The sequence below is a fragment of the Crocodylus siamensis genome, chromosome 13, assembly GCF_052110815.1.
Source record: "Crocodylus siamensis isolate JL-2025a chromosome 13, ASM5211081v1, whole genome shotgun sequence".
Lineage (NCBI taxonomy): Eukaryota > Metazoa > Chordata > Crocodylia > Crocodylidae > Crocodylus > Crocodylus siamensis.
The window spans coordinates 4769174-4782496 of record NC_143407.1 but is presented as its reverse complement, the minus strand read 5'-3'; the positions used below and the strand labels follow the sequence as shown (position 1 = coordinate 4782496).

The 13323-nt window shown below is 51.4% G+C and overlaps 1 protein-coding gene and 1 non-coding gene across 6 annotated transcripts in view; both read right to left on the bottom strand.

Moving 5' to 3' along the window:
• Positions 1-72, bottom strand: TRNAW-CCA (transfer RNA tryptophan (anticodon CCA)). The gene has a single exon. It is a non-coding gene; the product is annotated as a tRNA-Trp (tRNA).
• Positions 73-3798: 3726 nt separating this feature from the next.
• The window catches only part of BLACAT1 (BLACAT1 overlapping LEMD1 locus), a 59391-nt gene continuing 49866 nt past the window's right edge, over positions 3799-13323 (bottom strand). For all 5 annotated transcript variants that reach the window (XM_090025598.1, XM_090025599.1, XM_090025597.1 and 2 more), the window contains one exon: positions 3799-12910. The gene's annotated coding sequence lies outside the window, so the exon portion shown is untranslated. The remainder of the gene's footprint in view (positions 12911-13323) is intronic.

Here is a 13323-nt window from a genome sequence, read left to right as displayed (position 1 = left end):
TGACCCCGACGTGATTCGAACACGCAGCCTTCTGATCTGGAGTCAGACGCGCTACCGTTGCGCCACGAGGTCTGGGAAGCGCCACTTCCAGCCCGCGCCAAGAGGCTGCGTCAAACGCCCGGCCTCGCGCATGCGCACTGCGCTCCTATCGCGCCACCAGGAGACACCAGCACCTCTCACTCCCTCCGCCCCGGGGGCTTTCAAACCACCCGCCGCAGGCAGCCAATCACAGCCCGGCTCTGCCCCTTGTGGGCGGTACCAACTCGGCCTATGGGTATCATGGGGGGGGTCATACCACTCACTATCTCGAAGGCGGGGGGGATGCACCTTTCGACCCGGCGGTACCATTTGCAGCCCTCCGCGGGGGTGCAGGTGCCTTGGCTGCACTGAGCTGTGCCGGTCTCAGCTGTGTGTCCCCAGGGTGCTGTTCTCCAGCCTTAGTTCTCAGCACAATGATGAGCTTTTTTTGTTACTCCATGCAAGGTTTGCAGCTGCAGGGCGCTGTCTTTGTGAGCAGTGCATGAGTGAGGCAGCTTGGGTGCCCCACGGAAATGACGAGAGCCCCCCATTGACAGCACAGTGGAGGCCAGGTCTGAGCCATCACGTTCCTGGAGGGGGCATTCAAGCAGCGATGCCTGTCACCCCCTGGACAGCAGGGATCTGGACCGTGGGCGCGCCTACCCACGTTCATTCGTGCGCCCTAATTACGGCGGATACCTCTAATAAGAGACACTAACTGAATGTGCAGTAACGAGCCGTGCACAGCAGCGCCAGCGCACGGTTTTTCAGTGATGTCGACACGGCGCAGTAGGCGACTAGCGCGGTCAGTAACCGCCACGCTATTGCGCTGTGTTGTTGCGCTAATGCGCAGCAAGCGTCTCGTGTAGACGCACCTTGGACGCTCAGCACCCTGCTTCCTCCTCACGTGGGGGATAGTAGCAGCCTGACTGGAAATGCTTGCACGCTCAGGCTCGTGCTTTACAAGTGTTGCTTTGCACCCCTAATCGGGCGGCCCCAGGACACACGTGGGTCTCGACTTGAAGTGTCATGGCGAGGAGATGATGGGCCCTACGCTGCATCAAGCTGGGCAGTTGTTCGGCTGATGCAACGCAGGTGCTTTCCGTGGGACTAGTTCAGGCTGGGGTGCTCAGCTGTGTCATGTGCACCGTGGGGCTCCCGAATCTCCGGGCCCCCGGGGAGCCCCCAATCCCAGCCCGTGGAGGTGGCACTGAGCCCCAGGGTGCAATCCCAGCGTGGGAAGCCGGGAGGAGGGGGTGCTGGGCCCCGGGCCCCGAGCCCAGCGGGAGGGGAGCAAGCCCAGTTGCACGGCGGGTAGGAGTGGGCAGGGCCGGCCCACACCTCCCATCCGTCCCACAGGCTGAGCGGACACCTGGAGGTCAGGCCCCGGGGGTGTCAGACTTGCCCCTTTGCCTGTTCATCTGCTTTCCCCTTTACAATGCCCATCTCCCTCTTCTTGCTAAAGCCGAATCGTGCCCTTGGCCCGCGGCCCTTGTTCCCGCGGTCTCCGCTCAACATTTCTGCACGCAGCGTGCCCCTCCAGTCCCATCTGTAAAGCCCGGTCTCACTCCGAGCCCGCCGTCCAGCGCAGGTGTCGCCGGCTGATCCGCCGGGATGCTGCGGAGCGTGGGGTGGGACCTGCCATTGCAGCGCCCGGTTGACAGGAGGGGTACGAAGGACCGGGAGGGCGAAAATCCCGAATCCGGCCCAAAAGACAGCGGCGGGAGACCCTGTAGGTGGCGCCTGCTCACCCTGCCTCGGCTCCTCCCCAGCCCGGGAGGAACCAGGTGCCGAGCAATGCGACAGGAAAAACAGCAGAACACGCCGTTCACATGTTTGCATCAAAACTGTCAAAATAGTTCCTTTCCGGCAGGGCGCAGGCTGCTGCCAGCTGAAACGACGCAGCATAGCTGTGCCGCTCCTGAAGCAGTGGCGGCCCTGGAACCGAAAGCGCGCGGGCCCGTGTCCAGGCGGGGTCGGATTCGATCCCCCAGATGCAGACCTGCAGGTCTGGGATGATGGCGACAAAACAGACGCGTTGCAATGGGGGCACAGGGACCTCCCAGGCCGTGCCCAGTCCCCTGTAGCTGCCCTCTGCCTCCTGTCCATAAGCGGAGTGAGCTCTCCGTGTGCCAAGAAGGTAGAAATCTTGCCTCGATTATAACATTCCCACGGCATGGGTGTCAAATTCCTGCAATTCCAGGCATCTTAGATGGCCCCTTTCAACTATACCGTCCCAGCACCTCGCAGCTCGAATGCATTTATTCACATAACACTCCTCGGGGGCTCAAAACCCGGAAGCGGCTTGGCGCTCGTGGAAGAAGTGTGGGCTGGAGAATGGAGCTGACCCCAGGTTTCCCCACTTCACTACAAGCTTCCTCTGGCAAACTTTGTGGCCTTACAGCTAACCTAACCTACTCCCTAGCTGGGTAGCAACCTGTTCTTTTCCTTTCGTTTCAAATGTCTGTTGTGAAGCAAATCTCATTCCCTCCGCAGTAGCTTCCTGTGTTAACTGTCTCTTCCTGTACGTGTCTGCAGAATATGTGACCTTTCCAGCTTCCAAGCCTGGTTTTCCCTGCCTGTCCTTCCACTGACTTCAGTGAGATTTGGATCAGGTGTTGGTGCTCTGGGCAGTAGATCCTTCACTAAAGAATCGCCTCCGAAGGCAATCCCCTCTGGCTGACCCCTGGACCATTTTACAGCATTCACTAGGTTCCCAATACAATTAATTTGGCTATTAAAGAGCCACCCCCAGTGAGTAATGTTTGCCAGATGCTTGCATGCAAGGGCAGTCCTTCTTCAGACAAGTGCTAGCTGGCAGGCTCCTTGTTTGTGTTGGTGCTGGTCCTGTTCCTGTATTTTTATCCCTTCTTACATTTTTTAAGCAGCTACTGAAATGCTAGCTGGGAACATGAGAACATAGGGCTGCGTACTGCTTATTCAACCCCACAGGAGGCCCACTTAGGAAAACATGACATGTTTACCCTTCTTAGGATTCGTTTTCCAGTGTCGAGAGGACAGACCCTCTGTTAGCCGTTGTGGGGGTTATGTGTATCAGTGCAAAATGGATGGGGGAGAAAAGCAGCTAGGCTGCAATGCCCCACTCAGAAAAGGCCTGGTCCAAAGCCTGGTGGAATTCAGTGGATCGGTGGCGACAATTTACATCCACTTTGCAAGGACTGAATGGTTAATGAAGGCACAACAGAGAGAGGGAGAAGGCCCTGGAGCTTCCAATGTATTGGGAAGAAGACAGGTCTTCCTGATCCTCAGACATGCCCATGTGACAGGTAGTTTTACAGGCCTGGGGGCCACCTTGAAAGACCCTCTCTGGTACTCCCCCCCAAGGTCCTTTGTGCAAAAGCTATGCTCAAAGTGCCCTCCACAGTTATGCACCGTGCGAGAAGGGCTGTGGGGAAATGCGCTCGTTGCTGCTTTAGAAAAGCTTGCCATTCGTTTGAGCAACACCCTACTTTGTTTGCATGTGATGGGATATAGTACGGAGCGATTGATGGATCAGTCTTTGCTGGAACTACCATTGCCGTATTTGGGATTCCCCCTAAATGATCCCCTTTCCACTTTGCTTTCTGCAGCCTCTTTCCCACCGGTGTGCCACTGCCCCTCTGTGCCCCTCTCGCACCATCGTGCTTGCAGTAACCTCTCAGCTCAGTGAGAAGACCACCGACGGCTCACTTTGTCAATCAGAGCAATAGATAAAGCAGCAACACGAAGGCACAAAACGTAATTCACCCACTGCAAAGGGATATAATAAAATCTGTTTATTATAGCAATTAGCATACCTGCTTTCCTAAGCATGCTTTTACAGTTAGAACGAGAAAAGTGCTTACTCTGGGTGCATAGATTCAAGAGATGTACAAATGAACTGAAACAAAGCCATTTAGCTGCTTCCAAAAGAGGGACCAGGCAGTAAAGAATATTAATCAGCAGGAGACAGATCAATAGGCGAGTATTTCAGTGCAAGATACAGTCATGATATGCATCTATAATTTATAATACAATCTTGTAAACTAGCTATGTTACAGCAGAAGTCATTTGGTTCGGTATATTTACAGCCCTGGTGCACCTGTGCGGGGTTACAAGAAAATGACCTCAGACATCATCACCTGAAAGTTTTACTGCGCTGGCTGCAAAGCCGTCTCCCCAGCTCAGCTCACCAGGCTGAGCTAGGTCCTCAACTGGTATAACTCAGTTATGCCCCCATGGACCCAGTGCTACACCACGCCCTCAGTACTTCCCGATGGGTGCAGAGAGTGTCTCAGCTCCTGCTGAAGAGAGTAGGAGAAAGGGGGGGATCTGCCTCTCACAGAAGGCATCCAACCTTTTATAGAGGCAAGCAGCTCATAACAAATGGCCCGCATGGCACTGATGCCCTACCAGTGTTTTCTTCCCAAAAGGCTTGTACAATTCGGAGGGTGTATATGGGTTAGAAATCTGTATAACTGTTTTCTCAAAAGATGTATATAGTCTTTTTAAACAAGTCACACTAAGGATGTGGGGAAAATATTCCCAAGGCCTCAGTCCTCCAGCGTGATGGGCACGGGTGCCAGCATGTCCCATTGCAAATGCGTGGATGGACCCATCTGCCCACAGCTGCAGGACGGAGCCAGGGACATGCTACCAGTTTTGAAAAACCCCTCGAAGAAAGAGATCCGTTATCACAGCTTCAGTTACTTCCACATTTATGTTGAACTCAGCTGTAGAGTTATTAAGCTGTTGCTTATTATAGTGCAATCTGGTAATCGTACAAAGTTGTTTCTCTGTCCTGCTTAAAAAGCCTTTGGCTGCAAATAGTACTGATATTCCAGGAAACAGAGTCATTGTTGTGGGGATTTTTCTGAATATCATTATGCTCTCACTGGTGTTGATCTAACTTCAAAACACCAGCAAAAGAGAAAAATGGGGGTGGATTTAAAGGAATCAGCTTGAGAAAGGAGAAAGCTCACCACGTACCAAAATACCTGATCTCTAGAGATCTAGAAAATCCAGACTCTAAAGCAGCTGTTCTAAAAATTTTATAAATGTTCGTCTTAGGTAGGAAAGATAACAGCGAGTGAATTGTCTGCTCCGCATGTCTCTATATACTCTTATTCATGAGTTTTGCATTTATTTTCTTAAATGTACAGTACTTTACAAGTAGTATGGATGGCTTTTTACAGACACCCATTACCATGCAATAATATACAAGGCTAACCTGGTCTTCTGTCTCTCTCCAAAGTAGAGAAAAGTCATTTATTGGCATCATGAACACAGACTAAAAATAGCTGGTTTCTATGGCTACTGGGGCTGGGAGACTCCTGAGGAACATGTCTGGCTAGGTCCCTTTATGATAAAATCCAGACAGTGAAAGGGAAAAAACAAAAAAAAAAAAGGACCAGAGAGGGAGGCTTCATACCTTGGTCCTCATTAGGATACGCCACATTGCATTACACTGATGTTGCAAGGGCAGTCTCAGACCTTTCAATGAACGGATAGTCACACATTTCAGTGGCGCTCTGTCGAGTCATGTCGTGGCAGACGGGGCTCTGTATCTTTTAGATCCTGATCCAGCAAAGCCCCTAAGCAGGTGCTTACACCTGAAGGGAGAGGGCCTCCCCATTTTGCACCACCTTTGCTTCCTGCAGTTTGTTTCCATGACTTTGCACTAGAGCTAGGGCTGAGATGCACGCACCCGCTTCCTCGGGACAAGTGTGAGGGTGCTGGGGCCCACGGCCATTTCAGGCTCATTGATGACACATATTTTTGGAAACACTTGAACACACAGACAGACTCTCTGGATTTCTGTCGGCACAAACAAGGGTAGGTTATAACCCTGTCTGTGCATCTCAACATATAAGAAAGATCCACACGATGACTGGTTAATTATCAGTGGTTTAAATCCATGAGATGTAGAACCCCTATGGTCACCTTGTTTTACAAGGCGACTGTGCAAATTACATACAGATACATTCAATAAATATACATTGTATTTAACCATCCTTCTGTTACTCTTCAAAAAAAAAAAAAAAGATACAAAAATGGTCCTGATCCCCCAGTCCTTACTTAGGGGAAAATCTCTATTCAGCTCAAGAGCAAGGTCTGCAAATGTGGGTCAGAAGGCTATTTTGCTGATGTGCAAAAGAGGCCAAAATCCTATCGCATGGCTAGCATTTTGGGTGCCCAACTGGGCACTCTTATGGGGTCTGGTTCTCAGTACATGCTGAATACCCACCCACTGGAAATAGGGACCTGTAAAGTAGGATTGTTGCCCAGACAGAAATCATCAGTCACTTTTGAACATGTTGACCAAATATTTCTAGGATCCCATGCTGATTACAGATCAATGAGATGGAAGGTGTGAGCCAGACTGTGCTTTGCAAAATCTCCTATTTCTTCCCCCCCCCATCTTCAATTCTTCCTGTACAGCATTATAAAGAGCTAGATAATGGAGGCACCAACCAGACTGGGGGAAAGAAAGGACATTTAAAAATAATCCTATTATCATAACACCTTAGAAAGGCTAGAAGTGCAAAAAAAAGAACAAGGAACCTGTCCTTTGGTGGTCTTTAAAGAGCATAATTCTTTCTCTGGATACACACTGGAATGCAGAAATCACCCTGGTTATAAAAAGCACACTGATATTTTTCCAATCCATCTAAATGCCAAAAGCCTGTGTTCACAGAGTGTTTGGGTGGAAGACTTAAACCCTGTTATAGAATTAAAAAAATAAGATTCCAGCTTGATATATTATAGAGATGCGCCTATGTGCATCTGATAAGATTAGGTTATGTGCCTGCTCTTTTCTGCACATCTTCAGTAAAACCTTCAGGAATATGCTACAAGACAAGAGTTCAATCTGCAGCTTTTTTTCTTGGCTTCCCTCCTACAATTTGTGCATATTCTGTACCCTTCCAGCTCACTGCACAAACATTTTCTTCATCTTAAATCAGTGCAGTGAAAGTTCCCTTGGCAAGACCAGCTCTGTCGAGAGCTTGTCTGCCCATGAAAAACATCTTGGGATAAACCCCCCCCAGCCCCAAACCCTCTCTCACTCACAACACACACACACACACACACACACACACACACACTTTTTGGTCCCCTACCCACTTATTATCATGCAAATAAACATCTGTAGTCTGCTCGGCTCCAAAGTCAGCCAGTATTTACAACGGGAATACACTGCCTGTCTTGGAAGTTAGCCGGAGGCAATGCTCTGGTTATTTTGATCATTAAAGCCGTTTCCCCCTACCTGCACCACTGGCATCACTCCAGCCTGGAGCAATTAGGATCAGGCAATCTTGGTTTCTTTTTCATTTCAACCAAGCACATCCTTAGCTCCATCAGAATGGTGCAATTAGAACAACAGCAGTTTGCACCAGCTAAGCATCCAGCCCTTGGGCTTGAAGGGGCTCTGCCAACTACTTAGGTAAAATTTGGTGGGTGGGGGGGGAAACTGGTAGAAAACATCCATGAGCACATCACTCTGGAAAGTTCATAGGTCCTGAACAGGCTCATCTGGAAAAGCTGTTTCCAGGCAAGAGCGTTAGACAATCAGTAGGGAGCGCAGTCGTGGGGTTTCGCATCACTGCTTGCTACCTCGCCGAGATGAGCAGATTTGTCTGGTTTCGAATATATCCCTCCATTCTCATTTAGAGGAACTTGGATGGTTTCCTTCACTGTAATAGGATTAAGGGTGGATTATTTCTGGTGGGAACAAATGCATCTTTCAGGCGCATAATATTCATTTTCTTGAAGAACAATGATGGCAGTGAGCATCGCGCCCCTGTCGGAAGCTGTGCTGGGAAGTTAAGCTGCGGGTAAGGGGCAATTTAGGGAGAAGGTCCGGGGTAGCTAGGATGCCTATTGACGCAACTGTGCAATACAAACAAAGAAATCAGATACACTCCTAAAGCTACATAAGAACTTCACCAAGACAACTGATGGTCAAGATGCCTCCATTTTTTACTGCCTCTGTCCCTAAATACTGGGGTGGTTTTGAATAGGTTGTTTACCTGCTCCATGCCTCAGTTTCCTCTCTGTGAAACAACAGTAATGATGCTTCCTTTGTAAAGCACCCATCGCATGGCTGGGGATAGCTTAAGATGAGTTTTCAGCTCACCCAAGACAGAGCTATATACCTTTTCTTTCATGTCTATAGAGGAGCAGCTCTATAAATTTCTTATCAGCATTACTATTCTTCATAAGACTGGTATTTCTGGAGCACCACTGAAATGCAGCCAGCTCTGGGGTAGGAAGCGGGGGAAGCCCGTAATCAAGCAGGAGGCAGCTCAGGTTTGGAGGCAGAGGGAATTCTGGACAAGGAAACAAATCCCGTTCTGATAAAAAATGCCAGGGGTTGGGCAAGTGTATGGGAGAGAAGGAGCGAGCATTTGTACTTTGACAAGAGCTGTCAGCTTTCCAGCCTTCACAGTTTTGGAAGCATACGGTGCCCTATTAAAATGCCGCCACTGGAAAAAAAAATCTAACTTCTTGCCCACTGCAAATTTGTCAAGTGGAAGATAGTTGGCAGCACCCACTTTCAGCCCGGACGGTTAGCAAAGAGCAAACTGCCTGGCAAATCAGACTGTTGACAAGTTTGCTACAGAAAAGCGCCAGGCTGCAGTCTGCTGGGAAATGATGTGGAGACGAAGGAACCTTCAGCCATAAATCTGGAGGTCAAGTCATTACGACGGGAGAATCAAAAAGCACCACGAGCCATTTATGAGCACAACAGAGGTCAATGCAGGAGCAAATCATTTTGCTCAGAGCCACCGTGGATAACGTATTAGCACTTCACGATCTAGCTATCCCCATATGGGGACCGCTCTCTTTAAAAATAACTGCAGCTTGAACTTGTACCCATTCAGACTGTACTTGGGTAATTTATTGCATTTTCAGATCACACACACACACACACACACACACACACACACACACACACAAAGATAAAGATATATGGCAGGGTGGAAAGTGCCTGCCTGGTACTACATGTTTTACATATATCAGTATCTAGCTAGGAGTTGCTCACTGGAGAAAGGAATATCCATTTAATAATTTTACCAGATTATCCTGATAAATTCCCCCCCCCTTATTCCAGTGAAAAATGTACACTGCAGCAGCCAAGGCCTACCCACCAGGGGCTGATGAACCGCAGCAAAGGTGGCGATGTCTCGACCGCCTACGTATCGGAGTCGGACAGTCCAGCGAACTACTGAAGAAGTGGGGCTATGCTGTTGGTTCAAGCACCTGTGACTGTGGCACAGAGCAGACTACGCAACACCTGCTGCTTGAAGGCACACGTACAATGAATGAGCACAAGCGTGTGTAACACAATGGTCAAATGTGGTGGAAAGAGTCGAGCAGAAGAAGAAAAAGATTCCAGTCAAGAAATTGGGCCAACCATGACACGAGCTCCAGGTCAAGGAGATGAGTTGATAAGCATGGGGCTCACCCCCTAGCTAAGCTGGATACAGTCAATAAAGCCTCCAAGACTTCTGCCTCTGACTTCAGCTCCAAGGAATCCAAAAGTTCTCCAGGAATCTGAGGTCAGTCGACCTTCATCTGGAGGAAACGGCTGTTGCTGGGAGGACTACAGCTGCGATGAAGCCAGGCTGTGCCCACACGCACACAGGTTGCTAGCACTGGGATCACTCAAATGCACTAGCTTAGACTAGCTCCTCCTTCTCTGTTGGCAGAAGGCTGGTATAACCTCTGGGGTCCGTGGGGCAACTACCGCTCGCAGCGCTGTACCATCATGCAGTGATGAGCCCTGCTAACCTGGAGGGAAATGCATGGTGATGAGTCCGAACCCGGGAGCCAAACACTTGTTCCTGCCCGGAGACTCCCCACCGTGCTAGCTGTATGTTGGCTTGGATTACAATTACAGGTGTGCCCCAATCTGGAATATGGGCTGCAGGTTTTCATTAAAAATCATGTTTCCTATTGCTAGTGGCAGCTACCACGCATCAGCCAAAGGTCACTCAGGACGACGGCTTCCACAGGCGTTCAGTCTCTGCGTTCATCTTTTGCATCGTTTTCCCTTCTGCTTTATTGGGGCTATAATAAGCGTTGTTAAAACCACCTAGGTGATTCAGGTATCCAAGCCAAGAGAATCTGGGTCTCTCTCTCCCAGGCAGCTTTGAAAGTTGCAGGCTCAGTCTTTACTGATGAATGTTACCCCACGACTGGAATGAGATGAAAAGCAAACCACTGGTTTTGGTGCTAGGCTCCTACAGAGTCAAGATGTAGCAAAATGATCACCATTGCAAGCTGGCTCTGACATGCCAAGGATCGTTAAGGAGGGAAAACACCTATGAAAGAAGCATCTGTGGAGCTACCCTGTTACTTTTGGTGCTAGACCTGCTTGAGGCTTTGTATTCATAAACAAAACAGCACCTTGTTTGCACCTCTTCCTCGGGCTCAAGCAGGGAAAAAGTGCTTTTGGCCATGTGAAGTGTCCAGTCTGATCGACTTTGCAAGGTTAGGTGCTGTTTGACCCCTCACTATGGCCTGATCCCAGCTGTTTTCTACCTCCAGATGTTCTTGGAGCTACACCTTTGAAGTGAGTCAGTTGTAGAGCAACCCTGATTCCTGGCACCCAGCTAAGACGATGTAAAACCCAGCAGCTCACCTGGCTTCATACATCCCCTGAGATCTCCTGTGTCCCTTTTTAGTGGCTGTCCTTGCTGGGCAGAAATTTCACATAAAACCCATCAGATAAGAAAATAATTACCAGGTCCGTTGTGGTTGCCAGCCAAGCTATCACTTCTTCCTGAAAAGGGAGCTTGTCACCAGCATATACAGCTCCATTTGGCAAGTGCAAATCTGGCCTTGTAGCCAGGGCTAAAGTGCTGGAAAGGTCATGGGGCTTCATGAGCTGGGGAAGGATCTGTTTTCTGAGTCTGCACGTCTTGTTTTTCTGGAGGCCAGCTCCTCAGCTGGGGTCAGTGTGCACTTCCACTACGGTTAACAGATCTACCCAATTCAAACCGGCCAAGGAGCTGGGTCCTGACGTTTCACCCATCTCCATTCCCCGGGCAGGAACAGTGAAACCTGTCTGCCAGAGACCCTAGGCCAGGGGCTTTTGTCGCTGGCCTCTCGGAGAACAGCAGGGACACCCGTGGAATTAGCCTGGCTTCAAGTCAGTGTGGAGCGCAAGCAAAATTTGGCCCCTGGCTCTTCACACTCACAGACAGGCCTGTTGCTCCTTATCAGATAAAACAGTGTTTCAAGCAGAGTCACAGCGTTCACCTGCCAAGGTATTTCCCCTGCCTGAGAGCCCTGCTCTCCCCACAGCTTCCCCGGCAGCCCGCCTGTCTCTCGCTCTCTCTGTCACGTGCTCAGCTCAGGACCTGCCAGCGGTGCTCAAAAGCAGCAGCAGCCACCTCTGCATGCTTTACTCCGACTGAAAAAGGCCACTGTCACTGCGGATGATTTGTGACCCTCCTCGCTGGGGCACTCTCCCTGAGCCACTACGGAGGGGAGGCCAGACCTCCAGCAGCTGCACAGGCCATCCATTTTGCTGATGGCAGCCAAGGAGTTAAGGATGCTGAATTAAGTAGTGCTGAGCCTGAGTGACGAAATCTGCATCTAGACTTTCAGGGCCAGAAGGGGGTTGGAGTAGGGGAGGTGGGAACAAGCCCGTTTCCAGCATTACTGCCGGACAGCCTTTCTGCGGGAGGTCCAAAGGCCCGATTTAGAGCTCACTGGAATCGAAGGGAACAATCCCATTGACCTCAAGGGCCTTGACTCGAGGAGGAGGGAGTATCACCTAGCACAGATGCTGGGGCTCGTTTCAGTGGGGCGGGGAAGGGAGTCTGTCTGCAACGCTTCCCGAAAGGCACGACACCCAGGGAGTTTCCATATGGCTTCAAGAGTAAGTAGGAAGGACGTCCAGACAGGCAGGGAGGGGAAAAGGGGCAATCTTTGACCCAGCAGCACTGTTGAGCTAACGGCTATCCCTGGCTAGGATGAGGCCACGCCAGGAATGAAGCTTCGTGTTTGGACCAGACCACCCCCACACAAATCCCGGCAGAGCACAGGCTCTCTCCCTGGGGGCTCCGATCCCGGGGGCGGCGGGGAACGAGCCTCAGGAGGGCACGGCCATCCTTGCCTTTTCCGTGTCACTAAACAGGAAGAGGGCCCCAGCCAGGTGGGAAGAAGGCTCCAGGCTGGGAAAGGGGAAAAACCCGAAAGCCGCTGCTTTGGCGAACACACGCGCGTGCTAGAGACGAGCGTGAGCTCCCAAGCTCGGAGCTGGGGCCGGTTCCAGACTCCCTGCCCTACAGCATTCAGGGATTTGGGCTTTGGCCCATTACAGAAAGCGCGCCATGGGCACATCCAGCACAACCACTAGCATACACCCACACCGGGCTTGCTCCCACGATTTCGTCGGAGAAGCTCCAGACTGGCACAGCTGGAGGGGGCAGAATCAGAGCCCGGGGCCCTTGCACCTCGGACGGCTGCTCAGCGCGGGCGGGTGGAGCATGCGACGTCCCAGAGGCGTGGGGACCTGCCGCTCACGGACACAGACATTTGCTTGAGGGTTTCTAAAATAAAAGGGGCGGGGGAAAGGCAGCTTGTTTGTCCTGTCAGCAGAGAAGCGATTTAAAACCAGGAGCCCAATCCTGCTCTACAGTTACACCGGGGCAGCCAAGGGCAAGATTTGGTCCTTGATTTTAAACTCTGCTCCAGCAAGTGTCCACGAGGACTTACTAGAGTGGGCCGAGGGCGGCGCGCTCGCGAGCCCAGCACAGGGGCGGCCGTTGCCCCTTCGCGGCGCAGCCGTGGGCGCTCAGGCCGTGTGGAACCGGCACGCCGCCCGGGATAACGCCTGCGCGCGTCTCTTCTGTAAGGTCACGTCTGAGCTTCGGCATATTCCTCGCCAGGCGAGTCTCTGGGGACAAAGATGGACGAGAAAGAAAATGAGAGAAGCTGCAAGATAAGCGTGTCAGAGCAGATGAAGCAGCTCTCCCTGCATCTCCCCAGCCTGCACCTGACGGTCCCGAGAAAGCCCATCGCTCACACCCCGGGCTCACCTCCTCCTGCTGGGACATCTTCCTGAGCTTTTCCATCACGGGGGCGGCGCAGGACAAGCTAGCCCCTTTGGGAGCTTGGAGCCAGACTCCCTCTCCCCTTGCCCACCCCAGCTGTGGCTGCAGCGTCTCCGCAGAGCCGTGTGCTATGATTAGAGGACTGCGGCTGGAGCCGGGTCCTCTTTCGCTTTACCGCAGGAGCCAGACCTCAGCTTTGCCCAGGGAGTGGCCTTCCCCTTGCTTGTGCCGATGGGAGGGTTTCACAGGGGGAAGA